The sequence below is a fragment of the Myotis yumanensis genome, unplaced genomic scaffold, assembly GCF_028538775.1.
Source record: "Myotis yumanensis isolate MYYU_CA2020_CCGP unplaced genomic scaffold, mMyoYum1.0.hap1 SCAF_5, whole genome shotgun sequence".
NCBI classification, from domain to species: domain Eukaryota; kingdom Metazoa; phylum Chordata; class Mammalia; order Chiroptera; family Vespertilionidae; genus Myotis; species Myotis yumanensis.
Window position 1 is genome coordinate 29,997,508 of NW_027223756.1, and position 24,621 is coordinate 30,022,128.

General features: G+C 44.4%; 1 protein-coding gene across 2 annotated transcripts in view; it reads left to right on the plus strand.

Moving 5' to 3' along the window:
* Window positions 1-24,621, plus strand: part of SIL1 (SIL1 nucleotide exchange factor) — a 214,986-nt gene that overhangs the window by 172,632 nt on the left and 17,733 nt on the right. The gene's annotated exons all lie outside the window — the stretch shown is intronic.

Sequence of the window (24,621 nt, forward strand, 5' to 3'; positions counted from 1 at the left end):
TGAATCCTTGAAGAGTTGAAAAGAGTTAGAGCTGATTTGGCCCCGTCACCGCCTTGAGACGTTTGGTGCTGTCCTGAGCCTGAAAGAGGAAAGGGTCACAATAACCCAGATTTATCCTCTATTAAAATGGATTGGATGTGTGCACCAGACAGTTCCCATTTTTAAACCATTGATGCAGGATAATTGGAATGGAAACAAACAAGATTAGAACTGGATTGCAGGTATTTGTGCGAGTTGCCTTCTAAATCAATCAGAATCTGTGATTTGTTTTGAGTGTGCGTTATCATTAGAGTGAATCATTGAAACACAGTGACACATCTGGAACTGTCCACCAAGAAGTGGAAGAGGAACGGGTGGAAGCAGAGAGCTACTTAGGGTTGGGAACTTGGTACAACTAGAGTGGTTTTCTGTCTTTTTTTCTTTCCAGCAGGATGCATAATGTATAGGTTTGAAATGAAATGACTGCCTCTTCTCCACAGTGAATAGATGGATGTGTTCTTTTTAATGTTTAGATCAAATGGTCACCTAGGGCTGCTGCTGCCTGTGGGGACTTTGCAATCCAGGGAATGAGAAGGGAAAAGAACTGGTGCTGTGGGGGACTGCAGCCACATTAATCACCAAGTCCATTAGGATGATGGCTGCCTTGCTGCCTTGTCAGGGGGCCTGTTAGCACGTAGAACATTGTCTGTGGAGCTAGAGAGCTTGGGTTTGCCTTCATGGATAGGCTACACTTCCCAGGCTAGCAACTAAGCCCAGGTTCCTTCCAAGCCCTCTCCCACCACAAACTCTAGGCATGAACATGGGGTGGGATGTGGAGCAGGGGGTCCTGATCCAGAGAGTGACTCTGATCTAGCCCTGAAATCAGGAGTCTGAACACATGGGTCACAGTCTCAGGTCTACAGCCAGCTAACTGACATTTGAGTAATCATTTTCCTTACAAAAGCAAGAGGACTGGATAGCTGAGTTTCTTTCTGGCTGGAGAGTGCTCCACTGTCCCTTTTCTTCCTGAGTTTTCTTTCAGGTGCTGGTGCCTGTGCCAAGTCCCTGGCAGCTTGCTGTGTTTAGGCCCATAGAAGTCCCATCTGATAGGCAAGCCTCTTCCTTACCTTCCAACTATTTTTTTTCTTTTCTTTTCATTTTTATGTTTTGAGCTCTTGTGAGTCAGACTGCAGGCAGCTCATTTACATGGGAGTCAGCCAGAAGGAAAGCCACTTGAAGTCTACTTTCATTTTGCCGTGGGCTGTGTTTTCCTGTTGAATTGCTAACCAGGCAGGTCAGAGGGAAATCATAAGGGATTTCACTCATCCCTAGAAGGGGCTGAAAAAAATCTTCTTGATGATTTCTCAACTCTGGCATATCTAAAAAGGCATTACCCCCAAGGAAAGGGGGTGAGGTTTCTTGGTCCAGAATCAGAGAAGGTGAAACTGAGGCCCATGCTACACCCTCAGGCCACTATAGAGCTATGAACTGAGCCCTGCTTCTCCTCCCTATTTCCCACTGCCGTGTCCAGCAGTTACCTTGGCCCCACTAGCTCCTCCAGCTATAGCTTCCACTGCTGCCATTGTGTCAGGCACAAAGGAGTTTAATTTGCCTATTTTATTGGAGTCCACATTGTGAAAAATAGCTCCTGAAAAGTATCTCATTCCCTTGTGTCTGATACAGCCTTTGTTCTTGTCAAAGGCATCTCCTCCCTTTCCAGCTCAGCCTCAGCTGGACCCCAAGAGCAAGCAGTGCTCAGTAAATGTTCCTTCTTGTTTTTGTGTGGAGAAGTGGGCATGGGAAGTGGAGTGGCAGTCCTGCTTTAGGGGTCCTGATTCTCCAGACCCGAAAGGCCTCAAGCATGTATGGCAATGAGAGGAATTGGTGGTACATTGTCAGTCTTGCCTGGAACTAAGTAATCCAGGGTTTAAAGAGCACATTTCTCTTTTTTGTGCTTGAGCCTGGATCTTACCTCCCATCTGCCCAGAGAAATACTTCTCCTTGGAGTCTTGGAAATGCAGCTGTTCTATTCAGTGACAAGAGGATTGGCTAAACATGTAAGCCTGCTGGCTGGTTATGTAAGGTGGAAGAGAAACCTAGTGTCTGCCTTAGCCTTCCATTCTCCAGACTTTTGTTGGAACCTGTCCTCTGGGGCAGGGAAAAATTCTAGCCACCTTTGCTAATCCCCCAACAAAGCCCAGTGTGACAGGGAGCTCTTATTTTAGCCTCTAGGATGACACATACTACTGTGGCTCTTGTATCCCATCTGTCTGTCCAGTGCCCAGTGCTTTGGCAGGGTATGTATCAGAGAGATGGCTGAATGAGCTGCTCCCAGCAGAAGCTCTTGTCCAGGAGTGATTAGGATTGGTCTTTAGGAGGAGGTGTGCCAGCTAAGCTTGTGTCTCACAGAGACTGACCCTTTCTGCTTGGGCATCAGCATTGTTCACATTCACAGTTTCTGCCATGCCTTCCTTTCTCTCTTTTCTTGGGTGCAGTGTTCTCTACTGTGACTAGGTTCATGGACAAGCTCTATTGGGGAGGGCTGGTGGAACATGGGAGACACAATACGGTGAAATGGGTGATGGTAAGGCAGACATACACTTGGACGTATATCTCCTGAATGTCTCCATAAAGGGACCTGTATAAACGAACCTTTACTTGCCCTGCTCCTGCCCCTCTCTGTGTAGCACCTCAGCCTCTGGACTACTAGGAAAATGTGATTCTTGATTGCAAGCTGGAAGGAGAGCAGTAATTCAGGTAGCAGCCATGGCTGAGGGCTTCCCACCAAGAAGGAAGTTTTTTGGAGTAGTACTAGATGCTTGCCCCTCTTCCCCCACGACCACCACCACCATGGGTGTGTTGTTGAGAAGTAACTGTCTGCTAAACATCCCAAAAGAACCATGCTGAGGAAGCCCTACAGGAAGCAGAGATGCCATCTAGGGATGCAGAGAGACTTAGAGGCCAGGAGCACCTGGGTCCCAATGATCTGCACAATGACTTTGGCTAAAGCCCTTGGCCTCTCTGTCTCTATGCTGAAAGTGGGGAATATTATATACCTCCTGGGGCCATGGAGAGAGAGGATATTATTCCTATAAACTGCTCCGATTGTCTTGGTAGAAAAATGCTGTATCTCTGCCAATTGTTGTAAATAGTGACACTTGAAAATCAGTAGGGCATTATTTTAAGAAGTTGCAAATACTGCCCATGCCTGTTTATTTTCCAATTTATTCTCACCTTTTTCTAATGAAGGGAAGGGCAGATGCTGCCTGCCCTCCACACCTCACTGATGGTTGAGGAGAATAACGAAAAGATGAGCATAGCCAGACTGTGACCTGGGCAAAGGCATTGGTGGCTGTGCTTATTGCCATGGTGAACAGACTCAGAGAAGCCAGCTCATTTGACAAGTGTTTACTGAATTTCAACTCTGTTATGTTCTAAGGGGATAGAAAGATATATCTGGCATATTTACTGCCCTCAGTATGTTTAGAGTCTAGACCAAGGTATGAAGAATGTTTAGAAATAACCAGAGCACCTGCAATATTCCAGACCCTGAACCAAGTTTTACATACATTTTTTCACTGACTTTGTCAAAGTAAGTACTGTTATGATTAAGTACAATTATCATTTATATCTTACACATGAGGAAACTGGCCTACAGAGATCAAGTACTTCCCTGGAGTCACATAGCCAGATTGTGGTTAGATCTAAGACATGAACCTAGGCAGTGTGATAAAAAGCCAAGCTGTAAACAACTGTGCCATACCAAGCAATGACAAGTGTAGGGAGAGGAGGAGGGGGAGGGAGACACGGAGAGGCAGAGAGAGGGTGGGAGGAGGGAAGAATGGATATGGACAGGGGCTGAAGGAGGGGGAGAACGGTGGAAAGAGAGAGATAGCTAGATATCTGGGTTCCTATTGTTTTCTCTGCAGTGAGTGAGAATCACCCTTACTCTTTGCCTTTAGATCCATCCCCAGAAGGAAAATCAGGATGTGTATCAGGAAAGGACAGTAGATAAGAAACTTGACTTTGGTGGCTCACCAATCCCATGAAATGCTCCTGTCAAACACTCCCATCATGAGGTGGACTTTGTTCCCTGGGGAAGATAGTTTGGGGTTCCTTCCCTCCTTTTTTTGATAAATTGGGTTCTGGTGCCTCTGTAGTTGAATTATCCAGTGGAGTCCTTTATTCATTTGCCCCTCCTCACCAAGGGGAAGGAATTGAGAGTGTGCGTGCCCTTCTCAGCTTATGGTCCTGAGCTCAGAATGCTTCCCAGAAGAAATCATCTTCTGCCCTGGCCAGGTGGTTCAGTTGGTTGGAGCATTGTCCCGTGAGCCAAAAGGTTGAGGTTTGGATTCCCGGTCAGGGCACATATCCAGGTTGTTCAATTCAGGGAAGGGCACATGTGGAAGGCAACCAGTGGTTGTTTCACTCTTACATCTCTCTCTCACACACAAATATCTCCCCCCTCCCCCCATACACACACACACTTCTCTCTCTAAAAAAAAAAAAAAATTCAGCTCCTTATTTCTTGAGACAGGCACGCGGGATGAATTCCTGATCCAAATGTGAGGCTGCCAGTGCAGCGTTAGACCCACTACACCTGAAGAACCCTGCCATCGGGGAGAGGGTCAAGCACAGTATTTTTAGCAAGCAATCCATTATTGTTTCTTCAGGCACTTTAAAAATAAATATCACTCTTCCTTTCTAATTGGCACCATTTGTCATCTTCTGTCCTTGCTTTTCACACACTGAACAGTTCATGAATATTTATTTACTCTCCTAGAGGCAACTCTATGTATGTGCACACACGCGCATGTGCATACATGCCTCTCAAGCTCATTCTTGTCCTCTTTCCTTTCCTATCATAAATAGTGACACCCCTAGCCAGTTTGGCTTAGTGGATAGAGCATCGGCCTGCGGACTGAAGGGTCCTGGGTTCGATTCCAGGCAAGGGCACATGCAGGCTGGAGTCCTGGTGGGGGGCCTGCAGGAAGCAGCTCATCAGTGAGTCTCGTCATTAATATTTCTATCTCTCTCTCCCTCTCCCTTCCTCTCTGAAATCAATAAAAACATATTTTTTAAAAAATGGTGACATAGTGGAAGGCAGGGAATGGAAAGCTGGGGCCCTTGACTTTGAACCCTTTTCTTTGATGCTATTACTGACAAGTTCCCACACCTCTGTTCCACATTCCTACTTGTCTGTGAGGTTACCACTCCCCCCTATCCTCATTGCAAAATTGTCTGCTGTTTTTCAAAATTCAGCCAACTTTGAGGTCCCATACCATACCGCCACCCTCTTTACTTGGTTGGTGAAATGCCTCTCCTCAGCAGTCAAGTCTAGGATCCCTGCGGTCCTTTGATGAGGTACACTGGCTTGGACATTCAGCTCTTCAAATTTGTTGTTGTTGTTGGCAAAGGCTAGGTGAGAGGAGTAGGGAGCTAGCTATCACCCCCTGCTTTCTTAGTAAAGCCTCTACTTGTCAGCCACACTGACACATAAGCCCTAGCAGTTCTGAACAACAAAAGAACCCGGAGCCTGCCTCAGGGACATTGTGCTGAGCGGAGGACTCGGGAAAGAATCTTGCTCTTGTGGCTCGGAGTGACTGAAAAGACAGGATGATTGACCGAGCATTTGGATGAGGGAGTTTACTATTGTTAATGTGCACTTCTCAGATACGTTTCATCTAGCACCCGGGATGCATTTCCCCATGCTCCTTGGAAGACTACATTTTTTACCTCTTAATAGCTCCTCTAGACCAGAAATGATTATAGATGTCATCTTATTTTCACCTCTGTCTCCAGCAAGGAAGCCCTCTTTCCTAGCCCGTCACAACACTTACCTCTTCTGGCCTTAAAACTTACTTATTCATTCAAAAATATGTATTGAGTGTCTATTATGTGCTAGGCACTCTGCTGTGTTGGGGATATGGTAGTGAACAAGACAGATTGGACTCGCTTCTTAAATAGTTTACCTTTTAGTTAGAAAAATAATTTTTAAAAGTCAGTTACTACATCATTAAAATCAAGAGCTTTTATTTCAAAGAATACCATCAAGAAAGTTTTATGAGAATTTTTTTTTTATATAAATCAGTTTAGAAAATTTTAAAAAATAAATTACCCAATTAAAAAATATTTTTTTATTGATTTCAGAGAGGAAGGAAGAGGGAGAGAGATTGGCTCAGTCCTCAGCAGGGGGCATGCAAGAGGCAGCCAGTCAGTGTTTCATTCTTACATGATGTGTTCCTCTGTCCCTCCCCCTTCTCTCTAAAAAAATCAAAAATCAATTAAAATATTTAAAAGAAAGAGAGACAGACAGACAAACAGATGCCATTATGGTCTCAACACAAATGTAAGATGGAGTCAGATATGCACACATTAGGCTAAAAGTTTTCCAGGCAGAGGGAATAGCTAGTGCAAGGGCCCTGAGGCGGGGAGAATTTTGGCTAGTTGATGAAGCAGCCAGAAGGCCAATGTTGCCAGAGTAGTACGAGACAGGGCAACTACGACATGAGGTTCGGGAAGTTGGCAGTGTACCTAGAGACCAAGGTAAGATATATTTGGATTGTATTCTAAGGGTAATGGGAAGCCACTGATGGCTCTTAATCATGGGAGTTATAACATCAGATTTACATTTTTTAATAATCCCTCTGGTTGCTTTTAAGGTACGAATTCTCTGTTTTTGAAATGTAGAGCTTCCTACCTTTTTATTTTACACCTCTCATGATAGAAAATTCTTAGTGTCTCATTCACGTCACCCCTTCTGATCAGAATCCTGGGTGGTAGATCTGATGGCCATGAAACCCCTTCATAACTTCATAACTTCATCCTGAGATTGTTGCTTTTCAGGCTCAGGACCATCGTGTCTACTTGATTTTACAGTGCTGTGGCTGGCCCTAGCCATGGTATCCTGATCCCAAAACAAAGAGGGCAGTCCTAGCACCTCCAATGGCTAGCAGCACACCCACTTCTTTCCTCTGAGATTGAGGGCATTCTGGAGGTTAAGCAATGCGGAGTGCTATGTGGAAGTCCCATAACTCAGTGTCAAGGTTATGGTGAGAATGGAGAAACTTTTTTTATGACTCCAGTTAGCTCCTGACAGGCCATGTAATATGGTGAATTAGAATATAAGACTTGGATTTGAATCTGGACTCCACTACTCATTAGCTGTCTAATCTTGAGCAAGTTTTCTCATCTAAAATTGGGATAATTACACCTACCTAGTGTTGGTTATTGTAGACGATTAAATGTGCTAATACATGTAAAGCATTTAGAAATGTGCCTGACAAGTGCTGATCAGAGTGTTAACTGCTGTTATTATCCTCTCTTTGTTCAACCCAAAGTTATCTCAGTGAGTCAGCTTAGGTCGGAGGTAGACATTTCTGGGGAAGGCAATGGATAGCACAATCATTAGAGATATACTTTCTCTGCAAATAGTTTTTTAAAATTTCATATGTATTATTTCCTCTGACTCTAAAAGTAATAAATTCTCAGTGTAACCTTTCCAAACATTAAATTAATATGTAATGTAGAAATTTGAAATTATATAAAAAGGCTGTTACAGAGAAGAACTGCCCAGTAGTAGTTTATTCAAGTGCCTGCTGTATGCATCTTCTGAGGGTTATTGTAAAAAGTAAGGGAAATAATATACAAACAGTACCTAGCACATGCTGACCACTGGTAAGTGCTCATTAACGGTAGCTTCTATTATTGTTGTCATTGTCGTCCAGGAAACCTTTTCTTGATGGGACCTGGGACATCTGAGCCATGAAGGTCATTTTTCTCTCTGGTGTATCGTTCCAGACCTTAGAGACTTCGTGCTTTAGGTGGCCTATAGCCCTCATACCAGACCAAATTCTTCCATTGCTGTGTCGTTTGCAGGGAACATCCCTGTAAACATCTCCTTCTTGTCATTTATTAGCTTGTTATTGTTGTACAACCAATTCCAAATTTAATGGGTTAAAACAACAACAATTATTATTTCTCATGGTTTCTGTGGATCAGGATTTGAAAGTGTAGTTAAGATGTTGGCTGGGACTGGGTTTGCAGGATGTGCTTCCAACGCACATGCCTGGCAAGTTGCTGCTAGCTGTTGGTGGGAGGTCTCTCTCTCAGTTCCTCTCCATGTGAGCCTCTTGGCTATCCCTGTGGTTCCTTCCAGAGTGAGCAGTGTAAGAGAAAAAGGCAGAAGTATCAATGCTGCTTATGACATAGCCTCGGAAGTTAGCACCATCACCTCTTCTCTCTATTCTTTTGATCACACAGATCAGTCATGGTTCAGTGTGGGAGAGAACTATGCAAAGACATAAATACCAGAAGGCAAGGATCATTGGTGGCTATTTTGGAGACTGGCTACCATATACCTGCTATCCAAGGATGCTGTCCTAGGCATTATGGGAGAGGACCCCAGGCATCCAGGGCCTGGCCCAGTCACCTTATAGATATTTGTCTAAGAGGTAGGCAGTGCTCACTGTATCTTGCAGAGCCCACCCCCCTCCCTCATGCTCTGGCTTCATGACGCTGAGTTGCCCAGCTCAGTAACTGCATCCTGGCTAAAGTAGTGGCATGTCATGGGGAGGACAGTGGTTTCATTTATGAGTTTTTGATCATGATTATGGATGAAGTGCATGACTAGAAGACTGCTGTCTTACAAGTCTGCCAATGGCTTATGCATCCAGACTCCAGATTTCTTGAAGTGGACTGCCCAGCTAACTAGCCTCTTCCTGCAGGCTTCTTGCTTTCAGGGGAGAGTCCATTTTTGATTCCTTGAAATCTAGTCATTTCAAGATGAGGGTAGATATATTATATCAAAAAGGGGCTATTTTCATTCTGTAGTTTCTCTCATGTGTTCAGTAAGTGGGAAAGGTAAGAGCTCTTTGGATAAGAGCCTAGGCTCCGGATAGACAGCTTGACACTGAGCATCATGGGCAAGTTTCTTAACTAATCTAAGCCTCAGCTTCCTCAGCTAAGAAATGGAGTAGACAGTGGTGCTCACAGACTCATTATAAGGATTAAATGAGATAATATATGTATAGTATAAGTAAAGCTCCTAGTACAGAGCACAATACATGGTAAAGAAATACAATAAGAGCTGTCACTAATATTACTGATGTCAGTAAGATCATCATCATCGTCATCATGCTCATTGACCCTAAGAGAGACCAAGAGAGGGAAAGGGACATACAAAGCAACACAAAGGAAATCTGGGCTTGGGAGCCAGGTCTGCTTCCATTTTCTAGTATTCATACTTTCCATGTTGAATGTTTTTCCATATGACGCCTGAACCACAAATAGAAGTTTGGGCAACTCCCAATTACCCCTTGTGTGAATAATTCACTCAGATCATCTGTATGCCTGGCTAGTTTCCCAAATCAGCTGAGTAGATTATTCTCTTCTTTCAATTATTCAACAGTACAAGTAATTGGGAGCTGGCATTAGAGCGTGAATGCTGTGAGGCCATCTCCTGTTCTCAGTTGCTCAGCCCTGTTAGTAGTGATGTTTCAGAGGTGCACAGAAGCTGTAGAGCAGAGCCCAAGGGAGAGGACAGAGGTGATGACAGGCATGCGGGTAAAGAATGAGAGCCCTGGAATACACTCTGGGTGTGGGAGTGGGGGTTGCGGGGGTGGGGGGGGGGAGAGGGGGGGGCGCCAAGCTGCCAACTGCAGAGCAGGAGAGCCCAGGAAGAACTGTTTACAAAGGCAGCCTTCTCTCTTTCCTTGGCCAGAGGGAGAGGCCCTATTTGAAGCTAAAGGTCATACTTCCCTGAGGAATTCTTTGGGTTTCAGTTTGACTCTGAAATGTTAGATCTTTCTGGAGTCTTTTAAAATATGATTGACCACCCTCTTTCCTTCTGTTTGCTGCTCTCTGTGGCATCAGGGAACTGCACTAGGAGACCCAAGGAGCTTCTCCTGTCTGTGAAGAAGGGTCTTTGCATACAAAATTGGATATGTAATAATGGTCCATTCATATAAAAAGCAAATGAATGAAGCTTTATGTGTAAATTTCTAGTACATATATATTTTTAAAATCAGCTCTTATCTCAAAGTGTGAGGAATGCGATCATCAGAAAGAGGGACTTTTTCTTTCTATTTTGTACCTTCTGTGCTATTCGAATTTTTTTAGCATGAGCTTATTTCCTAACTAAAAGATATAATGAAATGAGGACATACAAGAGAACTGGATTTTCTGGCATCAACCCTTTGAACTCCCATGGTATATAATCTTTAATTAACTGTGGTCTCAACCGTTTGCTCAGATCCTTCAGCCAGGTGGCCACTGAGGCATTATTCATGAATACCATGTCCAGGCTCTCAGAGTCATGTTCTCCTTATTGGGGGCTACACAGGTACTTGTCTACCCCTAATTACTGGTGCCTTGGCCCTGAGGTTGACATCTTTCCTCCTGCTTTTATGACTCTTCTTTCTTCTCCTTCCCTGAGTACTCAGGAACCATTTGCCCTGGATCTGCTGGACCTGAAGTTATCAAAATAGTCCCCTCTTTGCCTCTGGGGAGGAGGATTAAACTCTTGATTTAAGTACTATTTTGATGTATGTGGTTTGCCCAAGTTCAGTAGTTTGAATGAGGGAAAAGGTTAGTTGCTGTTTGAACTGTTTCTCTTGGTTAAAAAAAAACACACACCTTCATTTAGTTTGTGGCTCAATAAAAGTTGTTTGAACTCAGTTTGGGGTTCATAGTTAGAGAGATTCACTCCAGGTTTTGGCTGGTGATTGGTTCCAGCATAGGAAGGGCAGGGGCAAAGTGGGAGGCAGAAGCTTTCTTTCCTGGGGCTCTTAACAGCAGCAATAAATTGTGGTGTGTGTGGAACAAGAGTAGAGCCAGCTCAAAGGGCTCTGGGCCATAGGGCCATCAACGGGCAACTGCTTTTCAGCCTGGCTGGAAGTTCTTACACCTGGGCCCAGCATGGCTGCACTGAACCAGACCTGCAAACATGGCTCCAGAGTACCAGGTACAGCCAGAGCATTTAGTTGCTCCACATGGCAACCAGGCTTTTTGTTTTCCTGCATTTCTAGAAAAGGCCTCAGTGGCAGAAAGAATTGGTAGCCACATGTTGGCCAATGTCACTGCTTAGGCAAGACTCCCCATTAATGGTAAATCACTTAAAAATGTGCAGAGCTTGGGAGCTGAAGCCTAGAGATGCCTCTGCTCAGTCGGGCTCCTGAGGGTCCCTGAGGTCTCCTGTCCCCAGCTGGCCTTGGAACAAAGGGGCCTCCTAAAAATTCTCAGATCTCCCCAGGGACCCTGGCAGTGCTCCTTCTGGGCTTTTGAAGAAAAGATCTGATTTATGTGGCTTGAAGGAGGTCTAAGTTCCCAGAGTTCCTTGAGAAGGAAAGCTGCTTTAATAATAAGCCAGAGAGACCACTGAGGCTATTGGCTGGAGCCTGATGAGGGAGTTAGGAGAGTGTACAGGGTCCTGGAGGTGAGGGAGACCATAGACCTCTCTCTTCTTTTGACCCAGGTTAGGGGAAGAGCCCCACTGTGAGCCCTTTGTGCTAGATACTGAGCAAGTGATGGTTTTTGTGGCAGTGGGGATGTGGTGGGTTTTTTATTTCTGTACCTAAAATACCTGCTTCCCCTCTCCAGGAGGTAGGAGTATCTTGGATTGGAGAGCAGCTCTATAGAACCATTGGTGTGAATGGGAGTGGTTCTGGGCTAAGCCTTATCCCCATCCTTGGTTCCTTATCAATGGTGCTGAAATGAGGTTTCCAGGTTGGGGGAAGTTTATCTTCCATGGTTTGTGCTATGGGAAGGAGATTCAAGTTAGTGGGTTCAGAAGGCCTCGAAGGAGTTGGCTGCTGGGGGCTTTATGCTTTAGTACTGTGTGGGTTTCCTAAGTATGGAGCTGTTTAGTATCTGCATGGTCCTGTGCTTGGGCCTTGGGGACAGGGCTACAAGGATGAGCTGCTGTGAAAGGGATAAGCAGCAGGGCCTTTGGAGCACTCAAAGGTAGGGTCTTACTGGATCTCTGCAAGCAGACTGTTACATTCCTGGACTGACTTCCAACCTAGCCCCAACCAACCAATTATTAACCAGTATCATGGCTTGAGGTGATATAAAACAGTGTGGTGAGCTTTGAAACAGTTGATTAATACTTTTGGTCTTTCAACACATTCTTCCATCTTCCTTCTTTGGAAAACACGCCCTTTGGGAATCTCTTCATCAGAACCATGTGGTCAGGTGATGCTGTTAACCTTTATGCTCCACCTCTTCAGTAGGGCTGATCATATGACCTAGACTAGCCTCTTCCATATCGATATATATAGAGAGAGTGATTGATCCATGGGTGGGCAATCAAAGTCCTGTCCTGGAATTGCATACCATGTGAGAGGGAGAACTCTTTATGCTGGGATTGGTACGTTTAGGGGATGCCAGTGGTCATCCCTGCCTAGAGAAAAAGCAGCCTCATCAAGAGAGGGAAGCAAAGCTAAGAGATGGCGCATGAGAGAACCTGGCATATTGCTTGAGCCCCTGGACCCAATTATGCTTTTACTTTTGTCACCATTCTTCATGATGGGACTCAACAAACTTTCTTTTTCCCTTAGATGAATCTGAATTCAGTTTGGGACCTTTAAAAACAGGCTTGAGTAATACAAAACAGATTCCAGCTGATTTGTTTGCTTCCAGATTGCTAATTTATGTTCAGGAAAGCTGCTTCCTTAGTGGAACCCTGAGCCCAACACTGTGTTTCATACACAGTGCACTCCATGTTTCTTATGTGGGTAACTGCACCCTCACCATCTGCCACCAACCCTTGGGAAAGGTGTGGAGGCCTGAGCCTGGGTCTCCCAGCCTGCCTATTGGTGTCAGTGAATCTTGTCATTCATGTATGCATTTTCCACCTCCTTCTGCTTCTACAGAGATAAATACAATATGTCAGTCTCACTTTGCAGGGACCTTGCTAAACATGCCAATGGTGAGGAATTTATCGGTCTACCTCAGGCTGCCATCTTTCAGATGTAGACAGGGGACCATACTCCCATGGCATAATACTTGCAGCTGAGAGTCTTATTATCTCCCTTTGAAATCTGCCTGTTCCCTGTTACCCAGCTTGAGCTGGTGCTGAATTTATTGTGCCTAAAACATCAGGTCAGTGTTAGAGGTTTCTTGCCCACTGCTTATTTCCCAGGCTACTTGCACCAGCTGCAGGGCCCTCATGAGGCTGTTAGGTGTCTCTCTGTGACAGATTCATTGTTCCATATTTTTATTTAATTACTTACTTTTACAGCTCTTAGAATAAATCTAATTATCCATCTGTTATGCTACATTATGCCACTGCAGTTCATGCATTTCTTTCTCATTGTCTGATATTTGTCAACTTGACCTTGCCCTCTTCCAGTGTCTGTGCTCCTTTCTTGGTTCTCTGCCACCTCCTCAGTGGATCCCAAGCATGTCCGCCCATCAGGGCCCCTAGGCAGAGTTGACTGCAAGTAATGGAGCAGAGTTTGGAGTATTGCTGAAGGAAAAACGTGACCAAGGACCCATCTCTGATGCCATGCTGACCTGACATAGGTCTTGAAAGTTGAATTGGTATTAGATTTCCAGAAGAAAAAGCAGAGGTTCTAGCCTGGGGTTTCTGGTCTTTAGCTAGAGGATTGGGGTCAAGGACAGCCAGGTCAGGCTGAAAGGAGATGACAGTGTCCACCTGTGGACACATCTGTGACCACCTCACTCTGGCTGGCAAGCACTGTCTAACATTAGAATTGAGTCATGGCTGATCTTAGACACAGCAGAGGTGGAAATTATCTACGGGAGGTTGATTTCAGGAACCACGTGGAAGACACTGCCCCCAAAATCCCTGCCCCCCCCCCCCCCCCCCGCCTGAAGTTCTAGTAAGACCATTGGGAATTCCTTCTTTGTGTTTTTATTTGTTTGTTTGTTTTTAAATACATCTGTTAGCTCTCTGTGGGCAAATGCAGATACTCCTAGGAGGGCTACCCCAGGGGGGTCATTGAATACCTCTACTATAACCCTTTTCTCTAGCAGGCAGGGCTGTGATGGGGACACATGAGGGACTTGGTTAAGGGAATCAAACTAGAAGGGGAGGGGAAGAGAAGGCAAAATTTAGAACATTGGCTGAGGTCTACCCTTTGTGAGTTCTTGGAGAGATAAGTTGCTCTGAAGGGGTGAGAGGTCATTTGCCCAACCCATTTACATACCTAGTTATGGGGCTGAGCAATCCAGGCCTTGGTGTCCCACCAGGGGAACAGCACTGAGACAGCCTATTCCTTGAGGCAGCTCCTGCGAACTGAGTACCAGGCATTGGATTACACTGTCTAGAGAGTGAGGTTACAGGTGAGCAGATAACAAGGCACAGTCCATGTCCTTAATGGAGTTGATGGTTTATCAGAGATAACAGACTTTGGCAAGTCTGTTGAGCAAAGGGAAGGTGAAAGGGGCCCCCAGGGATGCACAGGAAGAGCCAGGTTGTCAGCAAAAGGCTTCTCTAAGGAAATGTTTGGACTGATACTTGGAGGAGTAGGAACTAGCCAGATGAAGATGGGCAGGGATGGAGAAGAGTGGGGGAAGGGCACTCCAGGCAGAGGCAGTAGAGAGCACAGCACATTTGAGTTGTGACATAGGGTCATTTTCAGCAGGTTCCTGAATGGAAGCACTGAGGCTACTACTGTTGCTGCTTCCAAATCACGCACCCTTGGGGCCAGGGGAGGATCTGTATGTGGCTGATAGGATTTCTGTGATCAGAGGCTCAGTGCCTCATCCTCCAAGGTGCCCACTGCCCCAGACAGGGTCTGCTACTGACTACAGACTCCTCTTCCCTCCCACTTCCCACCTACTACCCTGCCTCTGGAAGTGGCCCCGCATTAAAGGACTTCCAACTTGGATATGGTTCCAGGCTGGAGTTCATTATAGCCCTGTGGCCAGGCCCTCCATTTCCCCTTCCAGGTTAAGACTTGGCAAGCATCAAGGAAGCAAGAAACATCCCACAGGCCTTCTGCCTTAATGATCTTACTCTTGCCCTCAGTCTGCATGGTCTCCTTAGCGGAGCTTTTCTTACAGATCCTCTGATGACTTTTTATAAGCTTTTCCTCATTCCAGTAAGCAGGATTCAGTGACTAATTGCTGGTATTTTTTCCCCTCAAGACTCTATTTATATAGGCTGTCATGTTGTGGGTGGGGGCTGCTGTTTCCTGCTATTGCCATCATTAGACTGAAGCCTGTGTGGTATTGATGTCCACACTTTATTTTTATTCTTGCATTTCTTGTCATTTCGACATTTGGTTCTTTGAAGATCTAACATCCCTTTTATGCTTCTCATCTCCCACAGAAGATTGTTGTATTTTGTCCCCACTGAAGCTACAGATTCCTTTTGTCAGATTTCTTACTTTCTTCTTTATTGTATTTTGATCAGTGCAGCTATGTGGGTCTGGGTTTTATTGGAAGCTTTTCATCTTCTTGGCAGTGGCCCTCAGAGCTTGGGTCTTCTAGCAAAAACTGGGCTCTGCCTAAGGCCCCTGAAGCAGGCCTTTGCTTGACAGGGCTAGAGAGAGTCCAGCCTGTCATCTGACCAGGGACTCTCTAGCCTAGTATTTTTCAAACTTAAGCATACATTAGAAGTACCTGGAAGGGTCGTTAAAATACAGATTGCCAGGCCCCTCCCTAAAGTTTCTGATTCAGTAAATCTGGGCTGGGACCCGAGAACTTTTATTTCACACAGTTTCCCAAGTGATGCTGGTGCTTTTGGTCCAGAGGCCATACTTTGAAAATTACTGTTTTAGTGTGATTCTTCCTTTACCTTGAGCCAGACTGTCCAGGGCCCTACAGAGGAGAGAATAATAGAGGACCAAGTTCCCTGTTCTATAAAACTAAATGATGACAGATGTTGGCAATGTCACTGTAATATTTAAACACTTTTAAATATTATCTGTGACCCTCCCCTCAAAGGGAACCAGTGCAGAGGAAGCCAGGTAGACGGCATTTGCCTCCAGGAGTTGAAGATGGAACTGTAGCTGATGGGTGGGTTAATGTGTGAAGTCTAAGACCAGGAGAAGAGCCACTAGCAGAGCAAGGCAGCCCAGGCCATCTGGTGCACTTCTCAGGAGCTGCTGCAATCAAGGCCTGTTAACGCAGCCCTGGAGTGGCTTTTGGGACAGAAGGTGTGTGTGTGGTGGGTGGGGGTGGGGAGGACGGGGAGGGGATTAGTTTGGAGGGAGGAGAAGCTAAGTCTGCCCTTTGGTGTTTTTTTCCTCTGTATGCCTCTCTTCCACCATCTGACTCAGGCATTTATAGAAATATCTGGGGCTTTAAGTAGAAGGCTGGTCCTGATAGTACTATTAATATTGAACCTTATGTGCAGGGACGGTTACATTCAATATCTCATTTAATCCTTTCAACGACCTTATGAAATAATCCTTATTTCACAGATGAGGAAGCTTGGGCAAAGATGGGTTAGTTAAGTCATGTAGAAAGGAGTCCAAGATTCAAACTTTGGTCTGTCTGGCTCCAGAGCCCATGGTCTTTAACACTGTGAGACTACTTCTTTGGACTCTACCATCATGATGTTTCTCTCTGGGCTGCATCTTCCCCGTACACCCCCCCTCCCCGCCCCCAATGGGTACTTAGCTTTGTTGTGTTCCCAGGATCCCCTAAGCTTAATGTCCAGGGTCCAGGACTGTGAAAGTATTTTATTCACCTTTGTATCTTCCATAGACCCTAACACACAGCCTTATATAGAAGCTGACTGTATGTTCGGTCTATGCTTCTTGTCCCACTTCCTCCTTTCACTCTTACGCATGACGGATTTTTCCAACCCAGGAGCAGTGGCATTGCTCCTGGTTTGGTGTAGCTCAGTTGGTTGGAGCGTCATCCTATGCACCGAAGGTGGAGGGTTCGATTCCCAGTCAGGCCACATACCCAGGTTGTGGGTTCAATCCCTGCTGTAGTTCGTGTGGGAAAGAGCCAGTCGATTTTTCTCTCTCACATTGATGTTTCTCTCTCCCTCTCCCTCTCTCTAAAATAAAAAAATAAAAAATTAACACAGGACCCTGAAAGACAGTCAACATTAAAAACTTTTAATTAAAAAAAAAAAGACTCAATTCCCAGAGTGAAATTTTAAGCACTTTTATCGACCAATGGGCAAGAAGATTTAGAGAAGCATTCTGCTCAGCATCTCACAAACCTACCACATAGGACTATTTCTAAGACTTGAGGTCTTTGAAAGTCATCAGGCCTGTCTCAGATTCATAGGTGCAGGAGGTGCACCGTGGCTTCGGAAAGTGTCCGACAAACAAGGCCAGAAAAGGGGAGGGGAGTGCAAAAAGCTTTTGCTTTCCCACTTTTCTCAGGCAGAAGTGAGCCCCTGCCTAGCATTTGACTGTCCTCAACACCCCTAGCCTTCTGCAGCAAAGAGCTAATGGGTTGGTCCTCTCCACAGTGCTGAATTCAAACTCTGGTGGGACCCAAGTGCTTTCTTGTCTGGGGTTCTGCTCACCTCAGGCCCTACTCCCATACCCTGGATATGGGACCATGCAAGTCACATACCAGGCTGTGGCTTTGCTCCATTTGCAGGCCATTGAAAACTGCTGTACATACATCAGTTTACACTTGAATTTGTATAAGGTGTTTTTCTTTTAGGTTGTAATCTAAAATTCAGCCAGACGGGCTTTAATGAGCACTAAATTGTCAAGCCTTTTGTTTCCCTTAATATTCAAGCCATAGAGATTTTGTGTTTGATTCAGCAACAATTGCTGAATCTTAAACAAATCATTTACATTTTGACATTAACTATTTTATGAGTGTAACTTTTTGGCATTAGAATGATTCTAGGAGAAGGCTTTAAAGATTTATTGGAAAAAGAGTTAAAAGAGTTTGTGGAAGATGATTCTTAACATTTTCTTTGAAAAAAAGAATTTTATCTGACTTCACTTGGATAATACATACAGATATTTTATTTTATTTTTATTTTTTTATGCATTCATTGGCTACTTCTTTTTTTAAAAATTAAATCTTTATTGTTCAGATTATTACAGTTGTTCCTCTTTTTCCCCCCATAGCTCCCCTCCACCCAGTTCCCACCCCACCCTCTGCCCTTACTCCCCCCCCTCCACTATCCTCATCCATAGGTGCACGATTTTTGTCCAGTCTCTTCCTGCACCCCCCCACACCCCTTTCCCCCCAGAGAATAGTCAGTCCACTCCCTTTCTATGCTCCTGATTCTATTATATTCACCAGTTTATTCTGTTCATCAGATTATTTATTCACTTGATTTTTAGATTCACTTGTTGATAGATGTGTATTTGTTGTTCATAAATTGTATCTTTACCTTTTTCTTCTTCTTCCTTTTCTTAAAGGATACCTTTCAGCATTTCATATAATACTGGTTTGGTGGTGATGAACTCCTTTAGCTTTTTCTTATCTGTGAAGCTCTTTATCTGACCTTCAATTCTGAATGATAGCTTTGCTGGGTAAAGTAATCTTGGTTGTAGATTCTTGGTATTCATCACTTTGAATATTTCTTGCCACTCCCTTGTGGCCTGCATAGTTTTTGTTGAGAAATCAGCTGACAGTCGTATGGGTACTCCCTTGTAGGTAGCTGACTGTTTTTCTCTTGCTGCTTTCAAGATTCTCTCTTTGTCTTTTGCTCTTGGCATTTTAATTATGATGTGTCTTGGTGTGGTCCTCTTTGGATTCCTTTTGTTTGGGGTTCTCTGGGCTTCCTGGACTTGTAAGTCTATTTCTTTCACCAGGTAGGGGAAGTTTTCTGTCATTATTTCTTCAAATAGGTTTTCAATATCTTGCTCTCTCTCTTCTTCTGGCACCCCCATAATTCGGATGTTGGTATGTTTGAAGTTGTCCCAGAGGCTCCTTACACTATCTTCATATTTTTGGATTCTTTTTTCTTTTTGTTTTTCTGGTTGGGTGTTTTTTTGCTTCTTCGTATTTCAAATCTTTGACTTGATTCTTGTGATCCTCTAGTCTGCTGTTGGAACTCCGTATAATATACTTAATTTCTAGTTGGTCCTTTTTCATAACCTCGAGGGTCTCACTAGATTTCTTGAGGGTCTCACTAAATTTATTGGCGGTTTCTAGAAAATTCTTGAAAAACCTTATAAGTGTGGTTTTGAACTCTATATCCAGTAGTTTGCTTTCCTCCATTTCTGTCTTTTGTGACCTGTTTCTTTGTCTCCGCATTGTGGCTGCTTCCCTGTGTTGATAGAGTGGCTTTGTGTGCTAGGTGTCCTATAGGGCCCAGTGGCTCAGCCTCCTCAATTACCTGAGGTGGACATTCTTGGTGTATCCCTTTGTGGGCTTTGTGCACAGTCTTGTTGTAGTTAAGCCTTGATTGTTGTAGGTATCACTGGGAGGAATTGACCTCCAGGCCAATTGGCTGTGAGAATCAGTTGTGTCTACGGTAGGAGAACTTCTGTGCTGGAGACACCCTTATGGGGCAAGACTTGCTTCAGTGGGGCTTTGGTGCTCACTGAGTCTGCCCCCTGAGTGTGTCCCTTATGGATCTGAGGAGTTGTAATCTGGATGGTCCCACTCTGACCACTGGGTACACTGGCTCTTGGATCTCTAAGGAGGTGCTAATTTAGCCTCTGCCTGAGGCTACCCAGCAGGAGCTATGGAGAGATCTGCAGATTCCTCTTCTTTGTTTGGGGTTTGGAGGTGCCCAGATGAGGCCCAGCTGTGAGGCAATGCAAGCTGCTGTGGGGCCTTGGGCCTACTTTTGGAAGTTCTGGGTCTCTCTGACCCAGCTGCAGTTTGTTAGGTAATTTTCAGATTGCAAAGGGCCAGGCCTTTCATATGCAAAAGCCTCTGCGCACAGCTTGGGTGGGCTGGGGTCTCAGGGAATCAACAGGGTGGAGCAAGCAGCTATGGCTGATTATCAGCCCTGCCCTAAGAGGCCCGGCGTCTCAGTGTCCCGGTAATCGCTGCAAGCACCTCTGAGAGAAAGCCGCCCTCGAGTTCCAACCAATGCCAGACAGCCCAGTTTCTCCCTGTATGAGTCTGGGTCCCCCAAGACTCACCCAGAACTGGCGTTCAGAGCAGTCGGGAGCCTGAGACTCCCTCTGGATTGAAAAAGACAACTGTGTCCTCAGTTGCCAGCCCTTTCCACGTGCACTTCCGTACCTCTGCACTTTACTTCCACACCTCCTCTGAGTCCCCGTGTGCTTTTCTCTTCCCTTCTAGTTGTAGAATTTCCACTCAGCCAGCCTTCCTGTGGTTCTGGATGATGTCCGTTTTGTCTTTTAGTTGTATTTTTGAAGTGGTTGTGCGAGGCAGCAATTTCCGGTGTTTACCTATGTCGCCATCTTGGTTTCCTTTTCTACATACAGATATTTTAGACTTTCTGTTTCTATCTTAATGACTTTTGATCTTGACAAGGTCATTTTTCCAGGATAACCTTCCTGGTAAAGCCGTCCATTTTTTCAGGTTATACCTAATATTGAAGTCACCCCTCTTGCACAGTGACTTGTCTAATAGAGTACCTCTCTGCATGTTTCTGCCGGCTGTTAATTTTGTCTAATAGGGGCAGGAACTATTTCCTTCTTTGCTCTGGCCCCAAGATGCTTAGCTGAGGACCCTGTACACTCTAGGCCCAATCAGGATTTGTCGACCAGCTAACTGGGAAAATAGCCTCAGACAAATAGCATGTTTGCAAACGAAACCATCCATCATTCTGTCTCTGGAAGCTGTGAGTAATTGCGGGTTTTCTACAGTTCTTAAAGATCTCCACAGAGTGGAAAGGCTTCACTTTCCTTTTAAGCCTCCAATTTCAGTGTTGGTGAGTCAGGCCTCCCAGTTTATTTCTGCATCAAGGGAAGCTCTGAGTACTTCTTAACCTAGAGGAGACCTGGTGAGCCCCGAGCCTGGCCAGCGAGTCAGCAGATGCACTCCACACAGTTTTCTATTACAACATGAGAGATGTGGCTAGGGGCAGGAAACCCATGCTGTCTAGTCATGAGACTGGCCACATGAAATGGAGCTGGCCGAGGAGGCCATGTTGATCCGCCCCATGGAACACCAGGAGCCTGGTGCTACACTTGTCTCTCAGAACTAGAACTAATTTTTCATAGAGTGCTTTCCAAATACCAATGATGCAATGTATTTGGTTGGTTCACCATATTATTCACCATATTCAAACTGTCAGAAACCTTAAATATCTGAGCAAAACCTCATCAAAGGATTTTTTGGGGACTTGTTATGTATGTTGCACAGCTGAGAGATTTGTAGTCTATATGACTTCCAAATCCTGTAATCGAAGCATTTCAATGTTGTCATTTTCAGCTATAGACCATCCCACGATTATTGCCTTTTCTTTTGCTACTAAGAGATGGCTTATTCATAAACATTTCTACAGTTGTGTAGCAAAAGCAAAATAGGCCCCGCTTGATTCCATCTGCTATAATTGAGGAGATGAGGTGGGAAGGATTGACTTCCCAGCACACATCTTAGAACTCTTGAAAGCAAGATCTGGGTGAGTAAGGAAGTTCTTCCTGAGCTACTAAGGCTTGTTGAGAGAGGTGTATTGCCTGCAGCTTGGAACAAGGATTGGCCAGGTGGTTATCCTTGGAGCCCTCTTATCCTGTGGGATCTGGACTGCTCTGCTTTTCCTCAGCCCCCAGCACCTACGGGGACAGTTATATCACTAGCTGGAATAGATGACCTAATGTAGTACCCTCTCTGTGTTCTGTAATAAACTTGATAAATCTCTCTGTGTGAAATATCGACTGTATGTTTTAGCCCAATTTTCTTCTGCTTAACCCTGTTACTCCTACCTCGCCTCCCTCAGACTGCCCGAGATAATTACTTAGAGATATTCTTTGAATAATTATAGGCCACAGATAATTTCTTTTTAGTCCTCTCTCTTCCACGTTCCCCACCCTGTGGTCTCCCTTTAGCCAGTTCTAATTAGCTTCTTTGATCCTTCCTCCCAGTTGTTCACTCTAGCTTATCAATTACATTTCTCCCCCATGAATGCTTTCTGTACTGGCTTTGTCTATCTAGCCAGAGGAGCTGAGAATGAGAATCTAGAGCCACACAGTGGGAGGTGGTACATTCTTCTTTGTTCCCCACCACAGGTAGGCCCTCCCACTTCTGAGAAGAATGAAAACCCAAGTGCTCTGTCTTTCTTAGCAGAAAAGTAAAAATAGTACTTCGCATTAAATCGTATACCATATTTTTCCATGTATAAGATGCTATTGTTCTCAGAAAACTACAGGACACTGAAAAAAGAGATAGAGGAAGACATAAACAAATGGAAGAACATACCGTGTTCATGGATTGGTAGAATCAACATCATTAAAATGTCCATACTACCCAAAGCAATTTATAGATTCAATGCAATCCCCATTAAAATACCAACAGCATATTTTACAAACCTAGAACAAACTCTCCAAAAATTCATATGGAATAAAAAAAGACCCTGAATAGCCACAGCAATCCTGAGAAAGAAGAACAAAGTTGGAGTGATTACAATACCAGATATCAAGCTATATTACAAAGCCACGGTTCTCAAAACTGCCTGGTATCGGCACAAGAACAGACATATAAACCAATGGAACAGAACAGAGAACCCATAAATCAGCCCAAGCCATTATGCTCAATTAATATTTGACAAAGGAGGCAAGAGCATACAATGGACTCAAGACAGTCTCTTTAATAAATGGTGCTGGGAAATTTGGTCAGATACATGCAAAAAAAAAAAATGAAACTAGATCACCAACTTACACCATACATAAAAACAAATTCAAAATGGTTAAAGGAGTTATATGTAAGATGGGAAACCGTAAAAATCTTAGAAGACTCCATAGACAGCAAAATATCAGACATATGTCATAGCAATATCTTTACCAATACAGCTCCTAGGGCAATGGAAACTAAGGAGAAAATAAACAAATGGGACTTCATCAAAATAAAAAGCTTCTACACAGCAAAAGAAACCATTAACAAAACAAGAAAGCCCACTGCATGGGAGAACATATTTGCCAATGCTATTCCAGATAAGGGTTTAATCTCCAAAATTTACAGGGAACTCATATAACTTAACAAAAGGAAGATAAACAATCCAATCAAAAAATGGGCAAAGGATCTAAATAGACACTTTTTGAAAGAGAACATACAAAATGCAGAGAGACATATGAAAACATGCTCAAAGTCACTAATCATCCAAGAGATGCAAATCAAAACGACAGTGCGGTACCATCTCATACCTCTGACAATGGCCATCATCAACAAACGACAAGTGCTGGTGAGGATGTGGAGAAAAAGGAACCCTTGTACACTGCTGGTGGGAATTCAGACTTGTGCAGCTACTGTGGAAAACAGTATGGAGTTCCCTCAAAAAGTTAAAAATGGAACTCCTATTTGACCCAATAATCCCACTTCTAGGAATATATCCCAAGAAACCAGAAACACCAATCAGAAAGGATATATGCACCCCTATGTGCACCCCTATGTTCACAGCAGCACAATTTACAATAGCTAAGATTTGGAAACAGCCTAAGTGCCCACCAGCAGATGAGTGGATTAAAAAACTGTGGTACATCACTGCTCGCTTCGGCAGCACATATACTAAAAAAACTGTGGTACATCTACACAATGGAATATTACGCTGCTATAAAAAAGAAGGAACTTTTACCATTTGCAACAGCATGGGTGAATGTGGAGAGCATTATGCTAAGCGAAATAAGCCAGTCAGAGAAAGATAAATATCACATGATCTCACTCATATGTGGGATATAAACTGATGGACAAAAACAGATTCAGAGACGAGATAACACTGAACAAACCATCCAACTTCAGAGAGAAAGCCGGGGGGGGGGGGTGGGCGGCTGGGGAGGGCGGCGGAGGGGAGATTAGAGATCAACCAAAGGACTTGTTGATCCTTGCATGCATATGATTGCATGCATATCAGCATAACCAATGAACACAGACACTGGGGCAGTGGGTGCTTCTCCTCAGGGGTGTGATTGGTGGGGGGGGTGTCAATTGGGGAAAAAGGAGACACATGTAATACTTTAAACAATAAAAAGCTAGAAAAAAAGATGCTTTTTTTCCTAAAATTGTTAGACTGAAAATCGAGGGGCGTCTTATACATGGAAGTCAGCCAAGGAGGGAGCCTCACAGGTGCGTAGCTGCCCATACCTTGTCAAACAGGTTTCCTCCAATCATGGGTCTTATTGTTACTGATGTCACATGCCGTAATTGGAGGTGGAGGTGGAGAGTGCGCAGATGCAACAGGGACCAGAGCATTCTGAGCCCATAAAACTTTCAAAAAATAAAAAGATAAATACCAGTAAGCGATTGTCTTACTCTGCAAAATTTAAACTGAATGTAATAGCTATGCAAAAGCACATGGAAATAGAACTGCAGAGAGACTATTTGGACCTCCTCCCACTGAGTATATGACCAGACAGTGGAGAAAACAGGAAGAACAACCCCTTAAGATGCCAAAAAAGAAGAAGGCCTTAAGAGGAAACCAGCAAAATGGGCAAACTTAGAGCAGAGGCTTAAGACTTGGATTATGGAGCAGCACCAGAGTGGCTTATGTGTGTCAACCAAGCTTAATCAATGTCAGGCAAGAATGTTTGCAAGCGAAATGCACATTGTTGATTTTACATGAAAGGCAAAATGGTGCTTCTATTTCATGAGGAGAGAAGGGTTGCC